The sequence below is a fragment of the Nelumbo nucifera genome, chromosome 4, assembly GCF_055504915.1.
Source record: "Nelumbo nucifera cultivar China Antique chromosome 4, China Antique-T2T, whole genome shotgun sequence".
Classification (NCBI taxonomy): domain Eukaryota; kingdom Viridiplantae; phylum Streptophyta; class Magnoliopsida; order Proteales; family Nelumbonaceae; genus Nelumbo; species Nelumbo nucifera.
Window position 1 is genome coordinate 51,598,703 of NC_142652.1, and position 17,725 is coordinate 51,616,427.

General features: G+C 46.4%; 35 non-coding genes and 3 pseudogenes across 35 annotated transcripts; all 38 read right to left on the reverse strand.

Annotated features, from left to right (window-relative positions):
* Positions 1 to 59: 59 nt before the first annotated feature.
* Positions 60 to 178, reverse strand: LOC148795432 (5S ribosomal RNA). The gene has a single exon (XR_016072904.1). It is a non-coding gene; the product is annotated as a 5S ribosomal RNA (ribosomal RNA).
* Positions 179 to 533: 355 nt separating this feature from the next.
* LOC148795433 (5S ribosomal RNA) lies at positions 534 to 652 on the reverse strand. Its single transcript, XR_016069948.1, has one exon. It is a non-coding gene; the product is annotated as a 5S ribosomal RNA (ribosomal RNA).
* A 353-nt stretch (positions 653 to 1,005) lies between these two features.
* LOC148795434 (5S ribosomal RNA) lies at positions 1,006 to 1,124 on the reverse strand. The gene has a single exon (XR_016074636.1). It is a non-coding gene; the product is annotated as a 5S ribosomal RNA (ribosomal RNA).
* A 355-nt stretch (positions 1,125 to 1,479) lies between these two features.
* On the reverse strand, positions 1,480 to 1,598 carry LOC148795435 (5S ribosomal RNA). Its single transcript, XR_016069951.1, has one exon. It is a non-coding gene; the product is annotated as a 5S ribosomal RNA (ribosomal RNA).
* Positions 1,599 to 1,951: 353 nt separating this feature from the next.
* LOC148795436 (5S ribosomal RNA) lies at positions 1,952 to 2,070 on the reverse strand. The gene has a single exon (XR_016074637.1). It is a non-coding gene; the product is annotated as a 5S ribosomal RNA (ribosomal RNA).
* A 355-nt stretch (positions 2,071 to 2,425) lies between these two features.
* Positions 2,426 to 2,544, reverse strand: LOC148795437 (5S ribosomal RNA). The gene has a single exon (XR_016069736.1). It is a non-coding gene; the product is annotated as a 5S ribosomal RNA (ribosomal RNA).
* Positions 2,545 to 2,898: 354 nt separating this feature from the next.
* Positions 2,899 to 3,017, reverse strand: LOC148795438 (5S ribosomal RNA). The gene has a single exon (XR_016072905.1). It is a non-coding gene; the product is annotated as a 5S ribosomal RNA (ribosomal RNA).
* Positions 3,018 to 3,372: 355 nt separating this feature from the next.
* LOC148795439 (5S ribosomal RNA) lies at positions 3,373 to 3,491 on the reverse strand. The gene has a single exon (XR_016069072.1). It is a non-coding gene; the product is annotated as a 5S ribosomal RNA (ribosomal RNA).
* Positions 3,492 to 3,844: 353 nt separating this feature from the next.
* On the reverse strand, positions 3,845 to 3,963 carry LOC148795440 (5S ribosomal RNA). Its single transcript, XR_016074638.1, has one exon. It is a non-coding gene; the product is annotated as a 5S ribosomal RNA (ribosomal RNA).
* Positions 3,964 to 4,318: 355 nt separating this feature from the next.
* On the reverse strand, positions 4,319 to 4,437 carry LOC148795441 (5S ribosomal RNA). Its single transcript, XR_016072719.1, has one exon. It is a non-coding gene; the product is annotated as a 5S ribosomal RNA (ribosomal RNA).
* Positions 4,438 to 4,791: 354 nt separating this feature from the next.
* Positions 4,792 to 4,910, reverse strand: LOC148795442 (5S ribosomal RNA). Its single transcript, XR_016072103.1, has one exon. It is a non-coding gene; the product is annotated as a 5S ribosomal RNA (ribosomal RNA).
* Positions 4,911 to 5,265: 355 nt separating this feature from the next.
* Positions 5,266 to 5,384, reverse strand: LOC148795443 (5S ribosomal RNA). Its single transcript, XR_016068997.1, has one exon. It is a non-coding gene; the product is annotated as a 5S ribosomal RNA (ribosomal RNA).
* A 353-nt stretch (positions 5,385 to 5,737) lies between these two features.
* LOC148795444 (5S ribosomal RNA) lies at positions 5,738 to 5,856 on the reverse strand. The gene has a single exon (XR_016070090.1). It is a non-coding gene; the product is annotated as a 5S ribosomal RNA (ribosomal RNA).
* A 355-nt stretch (positions 5,857 to 6,211) lies between these two features.
* On the reverse strand, positions 6,212 to 6,330 carry LOC148795445 (5S ribosomal RNA). The gene has a single exon (XR_016070714.1). It is a non-coding gene; the product is annotated as a 5S ribosomal RNA (ribosomal RNA).
* A 354-nt stretch (positions 6,331 to 6,684) lies between these two features.
* LOC148795446 (5S ribosomal RNA) lies at positions 6,685 to 6,803 on the reverse strand. Its single transcript, XR_016072114.1, has one exon. It is a non-coding gene; the product is annotated as a 5S ribosomal RNA (ribosomal RNA).
* Positions 6,804 to 7,159: 356 nt separating this feature from the next.
* Positions 7,160 to 7,278, reverse strand: LOC148795447 (5S ribosomal RNA). The gene has a single exon (XR_016073310.1). It is a non-coding gene; the product is annotated as a 5S ribosomal RNA (ribosomal RNA).
* Positions 7,279 to 7,633: 355 nt separating this feature from the next.
* LOC148795448 (5S ribosomal RNA) lies at positions 7,634 to 7,752 on the reverse strand (annotated as a pseudogene).
* Positions 7,753 to 8,105: 353 nt separating this feature from the next.
* Positions 8,106 to 8,224, reverse strand: LOC148795449 (5S ribosomal RNA). Its single transcript, XR_016072230.1, has one exon. It is a non-coding gene; the product is annotated as a 5S ribosomal RNA (ribosomal RNA).
* Positions 8,225 to 8,579: 355 nt separating this feature from the next.
* On the reverse strand, positions 8,580 to 8,698 carry LOC148795450 (5S ribosomal RNA). Its single transcript, XR_016075745.1, has one exon. It is a non-coding gene; the product is annotated as a 5S ribosomal RNA (ribosomal RNA).
* Positions 8,699 to 9,052: 354 nt separating this feature from the next.
* On the reverse strand, positions 9,053 to 9,171 carry LOC148795451 (5S ribosomal RNA). The gene has a single exon (XR_016072906.1). It is a non-coding gene; the product is annotated as a 5S ribosomal RNA (ribosomal RNA).
* Positions 9,172 to 9,526: 355 nt separating this feature from the next.
* On the reverse strand, positions 9,527 to 9,645 carry LOC148795452 (5S ribosomal RNA). Its single transcript, XR_016069158.1, has one exon. It is a non-coding gene; the product is annotated as a 5S ribosomal RNA (ribosomal RNA).
* Positions 9,646 to 9,998: 353 nt separating this feature from the next.
* On the reverse strand, positions 9,999 to 10,117 carry LOC148795453 (5S ribosomal RNA). Its single transcript, XR_016074639.1, has one exon. It is a non-coding gene; the product is annotated as a 5S ribosomal RNA (ribosomal RNA).
* A 355-nt stretch (positions 10,118 to 10,472) lies between these two features.
* On the reverse strand, positions 10,473 to 10,591 carry LOC148795454 (5S ribosomal RNA; annotated as a pseudogene).
* Positions 10,592 to 10,944: 353 nt separating this feature from the next.
* On the reverse strand, positions 10,945 to 11,063 carry LOC148795455 (5S ribosomal RNA). The gene has a single exon (XR_016072231.1). It is a non-coding gene; the product is annotated as a 5S ribosomal RNA (ribosomal RNA).
* A 355-nt stretch (positions 11,064 to 11,418) lies between these two features.
* Positions 11,419 to 11,537, reverse strand: LOC148795456 (5S ribosomal RNA). Its single transcript, XR_016073789.1, has one exon. It is a non-coding gene; the product is annotated as a 5S ribosomal RNA (ribosomal RNA).
* A 355-nt stretch (positions 11,538 to 11,892) lies between these two features.
* On the reverse strand, positions 11,893 to 12,011 carry LOC148795457 (5S ribosomal RNA; annotated as a pseudogene).
* A 354-nt stretch (positions 12,012 to 12,365) lies between these two features.
* LOC148795458 (5S ribosomal RNA) lies at positions 12,366 to 12,484 on the reverse strand. The gene has a single exon (XR_016072564.1). It is a non-coding gene; the product is annotated as a 5S ribosomal RNA (ribosomal RNA).
* Positions 12,485 to 12,839: 355 nt separating this feature from the next.
* On the reverse strand, positions 12,840 to 12,958 carry LOC148795459 (5S ribosomal RNA). Its single transcript, XR_016073790.1, has one exon. It is a non-coding gene; the product is annotated as a 5S ribosomal RNA (ribosomal RNA).
* Positions 12,959 to 13,312: 354 nt separating this feature from the next.
* LOC148795460 (5S ribosomal RNA) lies at positions 13,313 to 13,431 on the reverse strand. The gene has a single exon (XR_016072908.1). It is a non-coding gene; the product is annotated as a 5S ribosomal RNA (ribosomal RNA).
* Positions 13,432 to 13,786: 355 nt separating this feature from the next.
* On the reverse strand, positions 13,787 to 13,905 carry LOC148795461 (5S ribosomal RNA). Its single transcript, XR_016069952.1, has one exon. It is a non-coding gene; the product is annotated as a 5S ribosomal RNA (ribosomal RNA).
* A 353-nt stretch (positions 13,906 to 14,258) lies between these two features.
* Positions 14,259 to 14,377, reverse strand: LOC148795462 (5S ribosomal RNA). Its single transcript, XR_016074640.1, has one exon. It is a non-coding gene; the product is annotated as a 5S ribosomal RNA (ribosomal RNA).
* Positions 14,378 to 14,732: 355 nt separating this feature from the next.
* LOC148795463 (5S ribosomal RNA) lies at positions 14,733 to 14,851 on the reverse strand. The gene has a single exon (XR_016069738.1). It is a non-coding gene; the product is annotated as a 5S ribosomal RNA (ribosomal RNA).
* A 354-nt stretch (positions 14,852 to 15,205) lies between these two features.
* LOC148795464 (5S ribosomal RNA) lies at positions 15,206 to 15,324 on the reverse strand. Its single transcript, XR_016072909.1, has one exon. It is a non-coding gene; the product is annotated as a 5S ribosomal RNA (ribosomal RNA).
* A 356-nt stretch (positions 15,325 to 15,680) lies between these two features.
* Positions 15,681 to 15,799, reverse strand: LOC148795465 (5S ribosomal RNA). The gene has a single exon (XR_016072720.1). It is a non-coding gene; the product is annotated as a 5S ribosomal RNA (ribosomal RNA).
* A 354-nt stretch (positions 15,800 to 16,153) lies between these two features.
* Positions 16,154 to 16,272, reverse strand: LOC148795466 (5S ribosomal RNA). The gene has a single exon (XR_016072125.1). It is a non-coding gene; the product is annotated as a 5S ribosomal RNA (ribosomal RNA).
* Positions 16,273 to 16,626: 354 nt separating this feature from the next.
* LOC148795467 (5S ribosomal RNA) lies at positions 16,627 to 16,745 on the reverse strand. The gene has a single exon (XR_016072136.1). It is a non-coding gene; the product is annotated as a 5S ribosomal RNA (ribosomal RNA).
* A 356-nt stretch (positions 16,746 to 17,101) lies between these two features.
* LOC148795468 (5S ribosomal RNA) lies at positions 17,102 to 17,220 on the reverse strand. The gene has a single exon (XR_016073311.1). It is a non-coding gene; the product is annotated as a 5S ribosomal RNA (ribosomal RNA).
* Positions 17,221 to 17,574: 354 nt separating this feature from the next.
* On the reverse strand, positions 17,575 to 17,693 carry LOC148795469 (5S ribosomal RNA). Its single transcript, XR_016072910.1, has one exon. It is a non-coding gene; the product is annotated as a 5S ribosomal RNA (ribosomal RNA).
* Between the last annotated feature and the right edge of the window lie 32 nt (positions 17,694 to 17,725).

Sequence of the window (17,725 nt, forward strand, 5' to 3'; positions counted from 1 at the left end):
TCCCAGAAACAACAAATGGAATTTGCAAATACAAATCAAAATAAAATATTAATAAAATTGGGGTGCAACACGAGGACTTCCCAGGAGGTCACCCATCCTAGTACTACTCTCGCCCAAGAACGCTTAACTTCGGAGTTCTGATGGGATCCGGTGCATTAGTGCTGGTATGATCACACCCGTTTAATTCATGCTCGCTTAGATCTTTATGCACTATCTTGCTCCCCTCCATTAATTGTTTTAGACTTGAAAAAACTGTGTATGCAGCCTTCCTCCCTTGGTAACCGTGCACAAGCTCTTACGTGAGCAGAGTGTTTGCTTTTTAGAACTGCCGCACCCCCGGATAGATGCAATACTATCGCGGGGCCCACAATGCACGACGAATGCCAAAAGCCCGGTTTTTGCACGGTTCCCATTCAGTAATGACGATCGTGCCGCAAATGGTCCGAGTATCCGGCGCGTTGTTTGAGTTTGTCTCGCCGAAACGACAAATGGAATTTGCAAATACGATATCGAAATAAAATATTAATAAAATTGGGGTGCAACACAAGGACTTCCCAGGAGGTCACACATCCTAATACTACTCTCGCCCAAGCACACTTAACTTCGGAGTTCTGATGGGATCCGGTGCATTAGTGCTGGTATGATCGCACCCATTTAATTCATGCTCGCTTAGATCTTTATGACCTATCTTGCTCCCTTCCATTAATTGTTTTAGATTTGAAAAAAATGTGTATGCAGCCTTCTTCCCTTGGTAACCGTGCACAAGCTCCTACGTGAGCGGAGTGTTTGCTTTTCAGATCTGCCGCCCCTCCGGATAGATGCAATACTATCGTGGGGCCCACAATGCATGACGAATGCCGAAAGCCCGGTTCTTGCATCGTGGCCATTCAGTAATGACGATCGTGCCGCAAATGGTCCGAGTATCCGACGCATTGTTTCCAGTATCTCCCAGAAACAACAAATGGAATTTCCAAATACAAATCAAAATAAAATATTAATAAAATTGGGGTGCAACACGAGGACTTCCCAGGAGGTCACCCATCCTATTACTACTCTCGCCCAAGCACGCTTAACTTCGGAGTTCTGATGGGATCCAGTGCATTAGTGCTGGTATGATCGCACCCGTTTAATTCATGCTCGCTTAGATCTTTATGCACTATCTTGCTCCCCTCCATTAATTGTTTTATACTTGAAAAAACTGTGTATGCAGCCTTCCTCCCTTGGTAACCGTGCACAAGCTCCTACGTGAGCAGAGTGTTTGCTTTTCAGATCTGCCGCACCCCCGGATAGATGCAATACTATCGCGGGGCCCACAATGCACGACGAATGCCAAAAGCCCGGTTTTTGCACGGTTCCCATTCAGTAATGACGATCGTGCCGCAAATGGTCCGAGTATCCGGCGCGTTGTTTGAGTTTGTCTCGCCGAAACGACAAATGGAATTTGCAAATACGATATCGAAATAAAATATTAATAAAATTGGGGTGCAACACAAGGACTTCCCAGGAGGTCACACATCCTAATACTACTCTCGCCCAAGCACACTTAACTTCGGAGTTCTGATGGGATCCGGTGCATTAGTGCTGGTATGATCGCACCCATTTAATTCATGCTCGCTTAGATCTTTATGACCTATCTTGCTCCCTTCCATTAATTGTTTTAGATTTGAAAAAAATGTGTATGCAGCCTTCTTCCCATGGTAACCGTGCACAAGCTCCTACGTGAGCGGAGTGTTTGCTTTTCAGATCTTCCGCACCTCCGGATAGATGCAATACTATCGTGGGGCCCACAATGCATGACGAATGCCGAAAGCCCGGTTCTTGCATCGTGGCCATTCAGTAATGACGATCGTGCCGCAAATGGTCCGAGTATCCGACGCATTGTTTCCAGTATCTCCCAGAAACAACAAATGGAATTTCCAAATACAAATCAAAATAAAATATTAATAAAATTGGGGTGCAACACGAGGACTTCCCAGGAGGTCACCCATCCTATTACTACTCTCGCCCAAGCACGCTTAACTTCGGAGTTCTGATGGGATCCAGTGCATTAGTGCTGGTATGATCGCACCCGTTTAATTCATGCTCGCTTAGATCTTTATGCACTATCTTGCTCCCCTCCATTAATTGTTTTAGACTTGAAAAAACTGTGTATGCAGCCTTCCTCCCTTGGTAACCGTGCACAAGCTCCTACGTGAGCAGAGTGTTTGCTTTTCAGATCTGCCGCACCCCCTGATAGATGCAATAATATCGCGGGGCCCACAATGCACGATGAATGCCAAAAGCCCGGTTTTTGCACGGTTCCCATTCAGTAATGACTATCGTGCCGCAAATGGTCCGAGTATCCGGCACGTTGTTTGCGTTTGTCTCGCCGAAACGACAAATGGAATTTGCAAATACGATATCGAAATAAAATATTAATAAAATTGGGGTGCAACACGAGGACTTCCCAGGAGGTCACCCATCCTAGTAATAGTCTCGCCCAAGCACGCTTAACTTCGGAGTTCTGATGGGATCCTGTGCATTAGTGCTGGTATGATCGCACCCGTTTAATTCATGCTCGCTTAGATCTTTATGCACTATCTTGCTCCCCTCCATTAATTGTTTTAGATTTGAAAAAACTGTGTATGCAGCTTTCCTCCCTTGGTAACCGTGCACAAGCTCGTACGTGAGCAGAGTGTTTGCATTTCAGATCTGCCGCACCCCCGGATAGATGCAATACTATCGCGGGGCCCACAATGCATGACGAATGCCGAAAGCCCGGTTCTTGCATCGTTGCCATTCAGTAATGACGATCGTGCCGCAAATGGTCCGAGTATCCGACGCATTGTTTCCAGTTGTCTCCCAGAAACAACAAATGGAATTTGCAAATACAAATCAAAATAAAATATTAATAAAATTGGGGTGCAACACGAGGACTTCCCAGGAGGTCACCCATCCTAGTACTACTCTCGCCCAAGAACGCTTAACTTCGGAGTTCTGATGGGATCCGGTGCATTAGTGCTGGTATGATCACACCCGTTTAATTCATGCTCGCTTAGATCTTTATGCACTATCTTGCTCCCCTCCATTAATTGTTTTAGACTTGAAAAAACTGTGTATGCAGCCTTCCTCCCTTGGTAACCGTGCACAAGCTCTTACGTGAGCAGAGTGTTTGCTTTTTAGATCTGCCGCACCCCCGGATAGATGCAATACTATCGCGGGGCCCACAATGCACGACGAATGCCAAAAGCCCGGTTTTTGCACGGTTCCCATTCAGTAATGACGATCGTGCCGCAAATGGTCCGAGTATCCGGCGCGTTGTTTGAGTTTGTCTCGCCGAAACGACAAATGGAATTTGCAAATACGATATCGAAATAAAATATTAATAAAATTGGGGTGCAACACAAGGACTTCCCAGGAGGTCACCCATCCTAATACTACTCTCGCCCAAGCACACTTAACTTCGGAGTTCTGATGGGATCCGTTGCATTAGTGCTGGTATGATCGCACCCGTTTAATTCATGCTCGCTTAGATCTTTATGACCTATCTTGCTCCCTTCCATTAATTGTTTTAGATTTGAAAAAAATGTGTATGCAGCCTTCTTCCCTTGGTAACCGTGCACAAGCTCCTACGTGAGCGGAGTGTTTGCTTTTCAGATCTGCCGCACCTCCGGATAGATGCAATACTATCGTGGGGCCCACAATGCATGACGAATGCCGAAAGCCCGGTTCTTGCATCGTGGCCATTCAGTAATGACGATCGTGCCGCAAATGGTCCGAGTATCCGACGCATTGTTTCCAGTATCTCCCAGAAACAACAAATGGAATTTCCAAATACAAATCAAAATAAAATATTAATAAAATTGGGGTGCAACACGAGGACTTCCCAGGAGGTCACCCATCCTATTACTACTCTCGCCCAAGCACGCTTAACTTCGGAGTTCTGATGGGATCCAGTGCATTAGTGCTGGTATGATCGCACCCGTTTAATTCATGCTCGCTTAGATCTTTATGCACTATCTTGCTCCCCTCCATTAATTGTTTTAGACTTGAAAAAACTGTGTATGCAGCCTTCCTCCCTTGGTAACCGTGCACAAGCTCCTACGTGAGCAGAGTGTTTGCTTTTCAGATCTGCCGCACCCCCTGATAGATGCAATAATATCGCGGGGCCCACAATGCACGATGAATGCCAAAAGCCCGGTTTTTGCACGGTTCCCATTCAGTAATGACAATCGTGCCGCAAATGGTCCGAGTATCTGGCACGTTGTTTGCGTTTGTCTCGCCGAAACGACAAATGGAATTTGCAAATACGATATCGAAATAAAATATTAATAAAATTGGGGTGCAACACGAGGACTTCCCAGGAGGTCACCCATCCTAGTACTACTCTCGCCCAAGCACGCTTAACTTCGGAGTTCTGATGGGATCCTGTGCATTAGTGCTGGTATGATCGCACCCGTTTAATTCATGCTCGCTTAGATCTTTATGCACTATCTTGCTCCCCTCCATTAATTGTTTTAGATTTGAGAAAACTGTGTATGCAGCCTTCCTCCCTTGGTAACCGTGCACAAGCTCCTACGTGAGCAGAGTGTTTGCATTTCAGATCTGCCGCACCCCCGGATAGATGCAATACTATCGCGGGGCCCACAATGCATGACGAATGCCGAAAGCCCGGTTCTTGCATCGTTGCCATTCAGTAATGACGATTGTGCCGCAAATGGTCCGAGTATCCGACGCATTGTTTCCAGTTGTCTCCCAGAAACAACAAATGGAATTTGCAAATACAAATCAAAATAAAATATTAATAAAATTGGGGTGCAACACGAGGACTTCCCAGGAGGTCACCCATCCTAGTACTACTCTCGCCCAAGCACGCTTAACTTCGGAGTTCTGATGGGATCCGGTGCATTAGTGCTGGTATGATCGCACCCGTTTAATTCATGCTCGCTTAGATCTTTATGCACTATCTTGCTCCCCTCCATTAATTGTTTTAGATTTGAAAAAACTGTGTATGCAGCCTTCCTCCCTTGGTAACCGTGCACAAGCTCGTACGTGTGCAGAGTGTTTGCATTTCAGATCTGCCGCACCCCCGGATAGATGCAATACTATCGCGGGGCCCACAATGCACGACGAATGCCAAAAGCCCGGTTTTTGCACGGTTCCCATTCAGTAATGACAATCGTGCCGCAAATGGTCCGAGTATCCGGCACGTTGTTTGCGTTTGTCTCACCGAAACGACAAATGGAATTTGCAAATACGATATCGAAATAAAATATTAATAAAATTGGGGTGCAACACGAGGACTTCCCCGGAGGTCACCCATCCTAGTACTACTCTAGCCCAAGCACACTTAACTTCGGAGTTCTGATGGGATCCGGTGCATTTGTGATGGTATGATCGCACCCGTTTAATTCATGCTCGCTTAGATCTTTGTGAACTATCTTGCTCCCTTCCATTAATTGTTTTAGATTTGAAAAAAATGTGTATGCAGCCTTCTTCCCTTGGTAACCGTGCACAAGCTCCTACGTGAGCGGAGTGTTTGCTTTTCAGATCTGCCGCACCTCCGGATAGATGCAATACTATCGTGGGGCCCACAATGCATGACGAATGCCGAAAGCCCGGTTCTTGCATCGTGGCCATTCAGTAATGACGATCGTGCCGCAAATGGTCCGAGTATCCGACGCATTGTTTCCAGTATCTCCCAGAAACAACAAATGGAATTTCCAAATACAAATCAAAATAAAATATTAATAAAATTGGGGTGCAACACGAGGACTTCCCAGGAGGTCACCCATCCTATTACTACTCTCGCACAAGCACGCTTAACTTCGGAGTTCTGATGGGATCCAGTGCATTAGTGCTGGTATGATCGCACCCGTTTAATTCATGCTCGCTTAGATCTTTATGCACTATCTTGCTCCCCTCCATTAATTGTTTTAGACTTGAAAAAACTGTGTATGCAGCCTTCCTCCCTTGGTAACCGTGCACAAGCTCCTACGTGAGCAGAGTGTTTGCTTTTCAGATCTGCCGCACCCCCTGATAGATGCAATAATATCGCGGGGCCCACAATGCACGATGAATGCCAAAAGCCCGGTTTTTGCACGGTTCCCATTCAGTAATGACAATCGTGCCGCAAATGGTCCGAGTATCCGGCACGTTGTTTGCGTTTGTCTCGCCGAAACGACAAATGGAATTTGCAAATACGATATCGAAATAAAATATTAATAAAATTGGGGTGCAACACGAGGACTTCCCAGGAGGTCACCCATCCTAGTACTACTTTCGCCCAAGCACGCTTAAGTTCGGAGTTCTGATGGGATCCTGTGCATTAGTGCTGGTATGATCGCACCCGTTTAATTCATGCTCGCTTAGATCTTTATGCACTATCTTGCTCCCCTCCATTAATTGTTTTAGATTTGAAAAAACTGTGTATGCAGCCTTCCTCCCTTGGTAACCGTGCACAAGCTCCTACGTGAGCAAAGTGTTTGTATTTCAGATCTGCCGCACCCCCGGATAGATGCAATACTATCGCGGGGCCCACAATGCATGACGAATGCCGAAAGCCCGGTTCTTGCATCGTTGCCATTCAGTAATGACGATCGTGCCGCAAATGGTCCGAGTATCCGACGCATTGTTTCCAGTTGTCTCCCAGAAACAACAAATGGAATTTGCAAATACAAATCAAAATAAAATATTAATAAAATTGGGGTGCAACACGAGGACTTCCCAGGAGGTCACCCATCCTAGTACTACTCTCGCCCAAGCACGCTTAACTTCGGAGTTCTGATGGGATCCGGTGCATTAGTGCTGGTATGATCGCACCCGTTTAATTCATGCTCGCTTAGATCTTTATGCACTATCTTGCTCCCCTCCATTAATTGTTTTAGACTTGAAAAAAACTGTGTATGCAGCCTTCCTCCCTTGGTAACCGTGCACAAGCTCTTATGTGAGCAGAGTGTTTGCTTTTTAGATCTGCCGCACCCCCGGATAGATGCAAAACTATCGCGGGGCCCACAATGCACGACGAATGCCAAAAGCCCGGTTTTTTCACGGTTCCCATTCAGTAATGACAATCGTGCCGCAAATGGTCCGAGTATCCGGCGCGTTGTTTGCGTTTGTCTCGCCGAAACGACAAATGGAATTTGCAAATACGATATCGAAATAAAATATTAATAAAATTGGGGTGCAACACGAGGACTTCCCAGGAGGTCACCCATCCTAGGACTACTCCCGCCCATGCACACTTAACTTCGGAGTTCTGATGGGATCCGGTGCTTTAGTGCTGGTATGATCGCACCCGTTTAATTCATGCTCGCTTAGATCTTTATGCACTATCTTGCTCCCCTCCATTAATTGTTTTAGACTTGAAAAAACTGTGTATGCAGCCTTCCTCCCTTGGTAACCGTGCACAAGCTCCTACGTGAGCAGAGTGTTTGCTTTTCAGATCTGCCGCACCCCCGGATAGATGCAATACTATCGCGGGGCCCACAATGCACGACGAATGCCAAAAGCCCGGTTTTTGAACGGTTCCCATTCAGTAATGACGATCGTGCCGCAAATGGTCCGAGTATCCGGCGCGTTGTTTGAGTTTGTCTCGCCGAAACGACAAATGGAATTTGCAAATACGATATCGAAATAAAATATTAATAAAATTGGGGTGAAACACAAGGACTTCCCAGGAGGTCACCCATCCTAATACTACTCTCGCCCAAGCACACTTAACTTCGGAGTTCTGATGAGATCCGGTGCATTAGTGCTGGTATGATAGCACCCGTTTAATTCATGCTCGCTTAGATCTTTATGACCTATCTTGCTCCCTTCCATTAATTGTTTTAGATTTGAAAAAAATGTGTATGCAGCCTCTTTCCCTTGGTAACCGTGCACAAGCTCCTACGTGAGCGGAGTGTTTGTTTTTCAGATCTGCCGCACCTCCGGATAGATGCAATACTATCGCGGGGCCCACAATGCATGACGAATGCCGAAAGCCCGGTTCTAGCATCGTGGCCATTCAGTAATGACGATCGTGCCGCAAATGGTCCGAGTATCCGACGCATTGTTTCCAGTATCTCCCAGAAACAACAAATGGAATTTGCAAATATAAATCAAAATAAAATATTAATAAAATTGGAGTGCAACACGAGGACTTCCCAGGAGGTCACCCATCCTAGTACTACTCTCGCCCGAGCACGCTTAACTTCAGAGTTCTGATGGGATCCGGTGCATTAGTGCTGGTATGATCGCACCCGTTTAATTCATGCTCGCTTAGATCTTTATGCACTATCTTGCTCCCCTCCATTAATTCTTTTAGACTTGAAAAAACTGTGTATGCAGCCTTCCTCCCTTGGTAACCGTGCACAAGCTTTTACGTGAGCAGAGTGTTTGCTTTTTAGATCTGCCGCACCCCCGGATAGATGCAATACTATCGCGGGGCCCACAATGCACGACGAATGCCAAAAGCCCGGTTTTTGCACGGTTCTCATTCAGTAATGACGATTGTGCCGAAAATGGTCCGAGTATCCGGCGCGTTGTTTGCGTTTGTCTCGCCGAAACGACAAATGGAATTTGCAAATACGATATCGAAATAAAATATTAATAAAATTGGGGTGCAACACGAGGACTTCCCAGGAGGTCACCCATCCTAGGACTACTCCCGCCCAAGAACACTTAACTTCGGAGTTCTGATGGGATCCGGTGCATTAGTGCTGGTATGATCGCACCCGTTTAATTCATGCTCGCTTAGATCTTTATGCACTATCTTGCTCCCCTCCATTAATTGTTTTAGACTTGAAAAAACTGTGTATGCAGCCTTCCTCCCTTGGTAACCGTGCACAAGCTCGTACGTGAGCAGAGTGTTTGCATTTCAGATCTGCCGCACCCCCGGATAGATGCAATACTATCGCGGGGCCCACAATGCACGACGAATGCCAAAAGCCCGGTTTTTGCACGGTTCCCATTCAGTAATGACGATCGTGCCGCCAATGGTCCGAGTATCCGACGCATTGTTTCCAGTTGTCTCCCAGAAACAACAAATGGAATTTGCAAATACAAATCAAAATAAAATATTAATAAAATTGGGGTGCAACACGAGGACTTCCCAGGAGGTCACCCATCCTAGTACTACTCTCGCCCAAGAACGCTTAACTTCGGAGTTCTGATGGGATCCGGTGCATTAGTGCTGGTATGATCACACCCGTTTAATTCATGCTCGCTTAGATCTTTATGCACTATCTTGCTCCCCTCCATTAATTGTTTTAGACTTGAAAAAACTGTGTATGCAGCCTTCCTCCCTTGGTAACCGTGCACAAGCTCTTACGTGAGCAGAGTGTTTGCTTTTTAGAACTGCCGCACCCCCGGATAGATGCAATACTATCGCGGGGCCCACAATGCACGACGAATGCCAAAAGCCCGGTTTTTGCACGGTTCCCATTCAGTAATGACGATCGTGCCGCAAATGGTCCGAGTATCCGGCGCGTTGTTTGAGTTTGTCTCGCCGAAACGACAAATGGAATTTGCAAATACGATATCGAAATAAAATATTAATAAAATTGGGGTGCAACACAAGGACTTCCCAGGAGGTCACACATCCTAATACTACCCTCGCCCAAGCACACTTAACTTCGGAGTTCTGATGGGATCCGGTGCATTAGTGCTGGTATGATCGCACCCATTTAATTCATGCTCGCTTAGATCTTTATGACCTATCTTGCTCCCTTCCATTAATTGTTTTAGATTTGAAAAAAATGTGTATGCAGCCTTCTTCCCTTGGTAACCGTGCACAAGCTCCTACGTGAGCGGAGTGTTTGCTTTTCAGATCTGCCGCCCCTCCGGATAGATGCAATACTATCGTGGGGCCCACAATGCATGACGAATGCCGAAAGCCCGGTTCTTGCATCGTGGCCATTCAGTAATGACGATCGTGCCGCAAATGGTCCGAGTATCCGACGCATTGTTTCCAGTATCTCCCAGAAACAACAAATGGAATTTCCAAATACAAATCAAAATAAAATATTAATAAAATTGGGGTGCAACACGAGGACTTCCCAGGAGGTCACCCATCCTATTACTACTCTCGCCCAAGCACGCTTAACTTCGGAGTTCTGATGGGATCCAGTGCATTAGTGCTGGTATGATCGCACCCGTTTAATTCATGCTCGCTTAGATCTTTATGCACTATCTTGCTCCCCTCCATTAATTGTTTTATACTTGAAAAAACTGTGTATGCAGCCTTCCTCCCTTGGTAACCGTGCACAAGCTCCTACGTGAGCAGAGTGTTTGCTTTTCAGATCTGCCGCACCCCCGGATAGATGCAATACTATCGCGGGGCCCACAATGCACGACGAATGCCAAAAGCCCGGTTTTTGCACGGTTCCCATTCAGTAATGACAATCGTGCCGCAAATGGTCCGAGTATCCGGCGCGTTGTTTTAGTTTGTCTCGCCGAAACGACAAATGGAATTTGCAAATACGATATCGAAATAAAATATTAATAAAATTGGGGTGAAACACAAGGACTTCCCAGGAGGTCACCCATCCTAATACTACTCTCGCCCAAGCACACTTAACTTCGGAGTTCTGATGAGATCCGGTGCATTAGTGCTGGTATGATAGCACCCGTTTAATTCATGCTCGCTTAGATCTTTATGACCTATCTTGCTCCCTTCCATTAATTGTTTTAGATTTGAAAAAAATGTGTATGCAGCCTCTTTCCCTTGGTAACCGTGCACAAGCTCCTACGTGAGCGGAGTGTTTGTTTTTCAGATCTGCCGCACCTCCGGATAGATGCAATACTATCGCGGGGCCCACAATGCATGACGAATGCCGAAAGCCCGGTTCTAGCATCGTGGCCATTCAGTAATGACGATCGTGCCGCAAATGGTCCGAGTATCCGACGCATTGTTTCCAGTATCTCCCAGAAACAACAAATGGAATTTGCAAATATAAATCAAAATAAAATATTAATAAAATTGGAGTGCAACACGAGGACTTCCCAGGAGGTCACCCATCCTAGTACTACTCTCGCCCGAGCACGCTTAACTTCAGAGTTCTGATGGGATCCGGTGCATTAGTGCTGGTATGATCGCACCCGTTTAATTCATGCTCGCTTAGATCTTTATGCACTATCTTGCTCCCCTCCATTAATTGTTTTAGACTTGAAAAAACTGTGTATGCAGCCTTCCTCCCTTGGTAACCGTGCACAAGCTTTTACGTGAGCAGAGTGTTTGCTTTTTAGATCTGCCGCACCCCCGGATAGATGCAATACTATCGCGGGGCCCACAATGCACGACGAATGCCAAAAGCCCGGTTTTTGCACGGTTCTCATTCAGTAATGACGATTGTGCCGCAAATGGTCCGAGTATCCGGCGCGTTGTTTGCGTTTGTCTCGCCGAAACGACAAATGGAATTTGCAAATACGATATCGAAATAAAATATTAATAAAATTGGGGTGCAACACGAGGACTTCCCAGGAGGTCACCCATCCTAGGACTACTCCCGCCCATGCACACTTAACTTCGGAGTTCTGATGGGATCCGGTGCATTAGTGCTGGTATGATCGCACCCGTTTAATTCATGCTCGCTTAGATCTTTATGCACTATCTTGCTCCCCTCCATTAATTGTTTTAGACTTGAAAAAACTGTGTATGCAGCCTTCCTCCCTTGGTAACCGTGCACAAGCTCCTATGTGAGCAGAGTGTTTGCTTTTCAGATCTGCCGCACCCCCGGATAGATGCAATACTATCGCGGGGCCCACAATGCACGACGAATGCCAAAAGCCCGGTTTTTGCACGGTTCCCATTCAGTAATGACGATCGTTTCGCAAATGGTTCGAGTATCCGGCGCGTTGTTTGAGTTTGTCTCGCCGACACGACAAATGGAATTTGCAAATACGATATCGAAATAAAATATTAATAAAATTGGGGTGAAACACAAGGACTTCCCAGGAGGTCACCCATCCTAATACTACTCTCGCCCAAGCACACTTAACTTCGGAGTTCTGATGAGATCCGGTGCATTAGTGCTGGTATGATAGCACCCGTTTAATTCATGCTCGCTTAGATCTTTATGCACTATCTTGCTCCCCTCCATTAATTGTTTTAGATTTGAAAAAACTGTGTATGCAGCCTTCCTCCCTTGGTAACCGTGCACAAGCTCCTACGTGAGCAGAGTGTTTGCTTTTCAGATCTGCCGCACCTCCGGATAGATGCAATACTATCGCGGGGCCCACAATGCACGACGAATGCCGAAAGCCCGGTTCTTGCATCGTTGCCATTCAGTAATGACGATCGTGCCGCAAATGGTCCGAGTATCCGACGCATTGTTTCCAGTTGTCTCCCAGAAACAACAAATGGAATTTGCAAATACAAATCAAAATAAAATATTAATAAAATTGGGGTGCAACACGAGGACTTCCCAGGAGGTCACCCTTCCAAGTACTACTCTCGCCCAAGCACGCTTAACTTCGGAGTTCTGATGAGATCCGGTGCATTAGTGCTGGTATGATCGCACCCGTTTAATTCATGCTCGCTTAGATCTTTGTGCACTATCTTGCTCCCCTCCATTAATTGTTTTAGACTTGAAAAAACTGTGTATGCAGCCTTCCTCCCTTGGTAACCGTGCACAAGCTCCTACGTGAGCAGAGTGTTTGCTTTTCAGATCTGTCGCACCCCCGGATAGATGCAATACTATCGCGGGGCCCACAATGCACGACGAATGCCAAAAGCCCGGTTTTTGCACGGTTCTCATTCAGTAATGACGATCGTGCCGCAAATGGTCCGAGTATCCGGCGCGTTGTTTGCGTTTGTCTCGCCGAAACGACAAATGGAATTTGCAAATACGATATCAAAATAAAATATTAATAAAATTGGGGTGCAACACGAGGACTTCCCAGGAGGTCACCCATCCTAGGACTACTCCCGCCCATGCACACTTAACTTCGGAGTTCTGATGGGATCCGGTGCATTAGTGCTGGTATGATCGCACCCGTTTAATTCATGCTCGCTTAGATCTTTATGCACTATCTTGCTCCCCTCCATTAATTGTTTTAGACTTGAAAAAACTGTGTATGCAGCCTTCCTCCCTTGGTAACCGTGCACAAGCTCGTACGTGAGCAGAGTGTTTGCATTTCAGATCTGCCGCACCCCCGGATAGATGCAATACTATCGCGGGGCCCACAATGCACGACGAATGCCAAAAGCCCGGTTTTTGCACGGTTCCCATTCAGTAATGACGATCGTGCCGCCAATGGTCCGAGTATCCGACGCATTGTTTCCAGTTGTCTCCCAGAAACAACAAATGGAATTTGCAAATACAAATCAAAATAAAATATTAATAAAATTGGGGTGCAACACGAGGACTTCCCAGGAGGTCACCCATCCTAGTACTACTCTCGCCCAAGAACGCTTAACTTCGGAGTTCTGATGGGATCCGGTGCATTAGTGCTGGTATGATCACACCCGTTTAATTCATGCTCGCTTAGATCTTTATGCACTATCTTGCTCCCCTCCATTAATTGTTTTAGACTTGAAAAAACTGTGTATGCAGCCTTCCTCCCTTGGTAACCGTGCACAAGCTCTTACGTGAGCAGAGTGTTTGCTTTTTAGAACTGCCGCACCCCCGGATAGATGCAATACTATCGCGGGGCCCACAATGCACGACGAATGCCAAAAGCCCGGTTTTTGCACGGTTCCCATTCAGTAATGACGATCGTGCCGCAAATGGTCCGAGTATCCGGCGCGTTGTTTGAGTTTGTCTCGCCGAAACGACAAATGGAATTTGCAAATACGATATCGAAATAAAATATTAATAAAATTGGGGTGCAACACAAGGACTTCCCAGGAGGTCACACATCCTAATACTACTCTCGCCCAAGCACACTTAACTTCGGAGTTCTGATGGGATCCGGTGCATTAGTGCTGGTATGATCGCACCCATTTAATTCATGCTCGCTTAGATCTTTATGACCTATCTTGCTCCCTTCCATTAATTGTTTTAGATTTGAAAAAAATGTGTATGCAGCCTTCTTCCCTTGGTAACCGTGCACAAGCTCCTACGTGAGCGGAGTGTTTGCTTTTCAGATCTGCCGCCCCTCCGGATAGATGCAATACTATCGTGGGGCCCACAATGCATGACGAATGCCGAAAGCCCGGTTCTTGCATCGTGGCCATTCAGTAATGACGATCGTGCCGCAAATGGTCCGAGTATCCGACGCATTGTTTCCAGTATCTCCCAGAAACAACAAATGGAATTTCCAAATACAAATCAATATAAAATATTAATAAAATTGGGGTGCAACACGAGGACTTCCCAGGAGGTCACCCATCCTATTACTACTCTCGCCCAAGCACGCTTAACTTCGGAGTTCTGATGGGATCCAGTGCATTAGTGCTGGTATGATCGCACCCGTTTAATTCATGCTCGCTTAGATCTTTATGCACTATCTTGCTCCCCTCCATTAATTGTTTTAGACTTGAAAAAACTGTGTATGCAGCCTTCCTCCCTTGGTAACCGTGCACAAGCTCCTACGTGAGCAGAGTGTTTGCTTTTCAGATCTGCCGCACCCCCTGATAGATGCAATAATATCGCGGGGCCCACAATGCACGATGAATGCCAAAAGCCCGGTTTTTGCACGGTTCCCATTCAGTAATGACTATCGTGCCGCAAATGGTCCGAGTATCCGGCACGTTGTTTGCGTTTGTCTCGCCGAAACGACAAATGGAATTTGCAAATACGATATCGAAATAAAATATTAATAAAATTGGGGTGCAACACGAGGACTTCCCAGGAGGTCACCCATCCTAGTAATAGTCTCGCCCAAGCACGCTTAACTTCGGAGTTCTGATGGGATCCTGTGCATTAGTGCTGGTATGATCGCACCCGTTTAATTCATGCTCGCTTAGATCTTTATGCACTATCTTGCTCCCCTCCATTAATTGTTTTAGATTTGAAAAAACTGTGTATGCAGCCTTCCTCCCTTGGTAACCGTGCACAAGCTCGTACGTGAGCAGAGTGTTTGCATTTCAAATCTGCCGCACCCCCGGATAGATGCAATACTATCGCGGGGCCCACAATGCATGACGAATGCCGAAAGCCCGGTTCTTGCATCGTTGCCATTCAGTAATGACGATCGTGCCGCAAATGGTCCGAGTATCCGACGCATTGTTTCCAGTTGTCTCCCAGAAACAACAAATGGAATTTGCAAATACAAATCAAAATGAAATATTAATAAAATTGGGGTGCAACACGAGGACTTCCCAGGAGGTCACCCATCCTAGTACTACTCTCGCCCAAGAACGCTTAACTTCGGAGTTCTGATGGGATCCGGTGCATTAGTGCTGGTATGATCACACCCGTTTAATTCATGCTCGCTTAGATCTTTATGCACTATCTTGCTCCCCTCCATTAATTGTTTTAGACTTGAAAAAACTGTGTATGCAGCCTTCCTCCCTTGGTAACCGTGCACAAGCTCTTACGTGAGCAGAGTGTTTGCCTTTTAGATCTGCCGCACCCCCGGATAGATGCAATACTATCGCGGGGCCCACAATGCACGATGAATGCCAAAAGCCCGGTTTTTGCACGGTTCCCATTCAGTAATGACAATCGTGCCGCAAATGGTCCGAGTATCCGGCACGTTGTTTGCGTTTGTCTCGCCGAAACGACAAATGGAATTTGCAAATACGATATCGAAATAAAATATTAATAAAATTTGGGGTGCAACACGAGGACTTCCCAGGAGGTCACCCATCCTAGTACTACTCTCGCCCAAGCACGCTTAACTTCGGAGTTCTGATGGGATCCTGTGCATTAGTGCTGGTATGATCGCACCCGTTTAATTCATGCTCGCTTAGATCTTTATGCACTATCTTGCTCCCCTCCATTAATTGTTTTAGATTTGAAAAAACTGTGTATGCAGCCTTCCTCCCTTGGTAACCGTGCACAAGCTCCTACGTGAGCAGAGTGTTTGCATTTCAGATCTGCCGCACCCCCGGATAGATGCAATACTATCGCGGGGCCCACAATGCATGACGAATGCCGAAAGCCCGGTTCTTGCATCGTTGCCATTCAGTAATGACGATTGTGCCGCAAATGGTCCGAGTATCCGACGCATTGTTTCCAGTTGTCTCCCAGTAACAACAAATGGAATTTGCAAATACAAATCAAAATAAAATATTAATAAAATTGGGGTGCAACACGAGGACTTCCCAGGAGGTCACCCATCCTAGTACTACTCTCGCCCAAGCACGCTTAACTTCGGAGTTCTGATGGGATCCGGTGCATTAGTGCTGGTATGATCGCACCCGTTTAATTCATGCTCGCTTAGATCTTTATGCACTATCTTGCTCCCCTCCATTAATTGTTTTAGATTTGAAAAAACTGTGTATGCAGCCTTCCTCCCTTGGTAACCGTGCACAAGCTCCTACGTGAGCAAAGTGTTTGTATTTCAGATCTGCCGCACCCCCGGATAGATGCAATACTATCGCGGGGCCCACAATGCATGACGAATGCCGAAAGCCCGGTTCTTGCATCGTTGCCATTCAGTAATGACGATCGTGCCGCAAATGGTCCGAGTATCCGACGCATTGTTTCCAGTTGTCTCCCAGAAACAACAAATGGAATTTGCAAATACAAATCAAAATAAAATATTAATAAAATTGGGGTGCAACACGAGGACTTCCCAGGAGGTCACCCATCCTAGTACTACTCTCGCCCAAGCACGCTTAACTTCGGAGTTCTGATGGGATCCGGTGCATTAGTGCTGGTATGATCGCACCCGTTTAATTCATGCTCGCTTAGATCTTTATGCACTATCTTGCTCCCCTCCATTAATTGTTTTAGACTTGAAAAAAACTGTGTATGCAGCCTTCCTCCCTTGGTAACCGTGCACAAGCTCTTATGTGAGCAGAGTGTTTGCTTTTTAGATCTGCCGCACCCCCGGATAGATGCAAAACTATCGCGGGGCCCACAATGCACGACGAATGCCAAAAGCCCGGTTTTTTCACGGTTCCCATTCAGTAATGACAATCGTGCCGCAAATGGTCCGAGTATCCGGCGCGTTGTTTGCGTTTGTCTCGCCGAAACGACAAATGGAATTTGCAAATACGATATCGAAATAAAATATTAATAAAATTGGGGTGCAACACGAGGACTTCCCAGGAGGTCACCCATCCTAGGACTACTCCCGCCCATGCACACTTAACTTCGGAGTTCTGATGGGATCCGGTGCTTTAGTGCTGGTATGATCGCACCCGTTTAATTCATGCTCGCTTAGATCTTTATGCACTATCTTGCTCCCCTCCATTAATTGTTTTAGACTTGAAAAAACTGTGTATGCAGCCTTCCTCCCTTGGTAACCGTGCACAAGCTCCTACGTGAGCAGAGTGTTTGCTTTTCAGATCTGCCGCACCCCCGGATAGATGCAATACTATCGCGGGGCCCACAATGCACGACGAATGCCAAAAGCCCGGTTTTTGCACGGTTCCCATTCAGTAATGACGATCGTGCCGCCAATGGTCCGAGTATCCGACGCATTGTTTCCAGTTGTCTCCCAGAAACAACAAATGGAATTTGCAAATACAAATCAAAATAAAATATTAATAAAATTGGGGTGCAACACGAGGACTTCCCAGGAGGTCACCCATCCTAGTACTACTCTCGCCCAAGAACGCTTAACTTCGGAGTTCTGATGGGATCCGGTGCATTAGTGCTGGTATGATCACACCCGTTTAATTCATGCTCGCTTAGATCTTTATGCA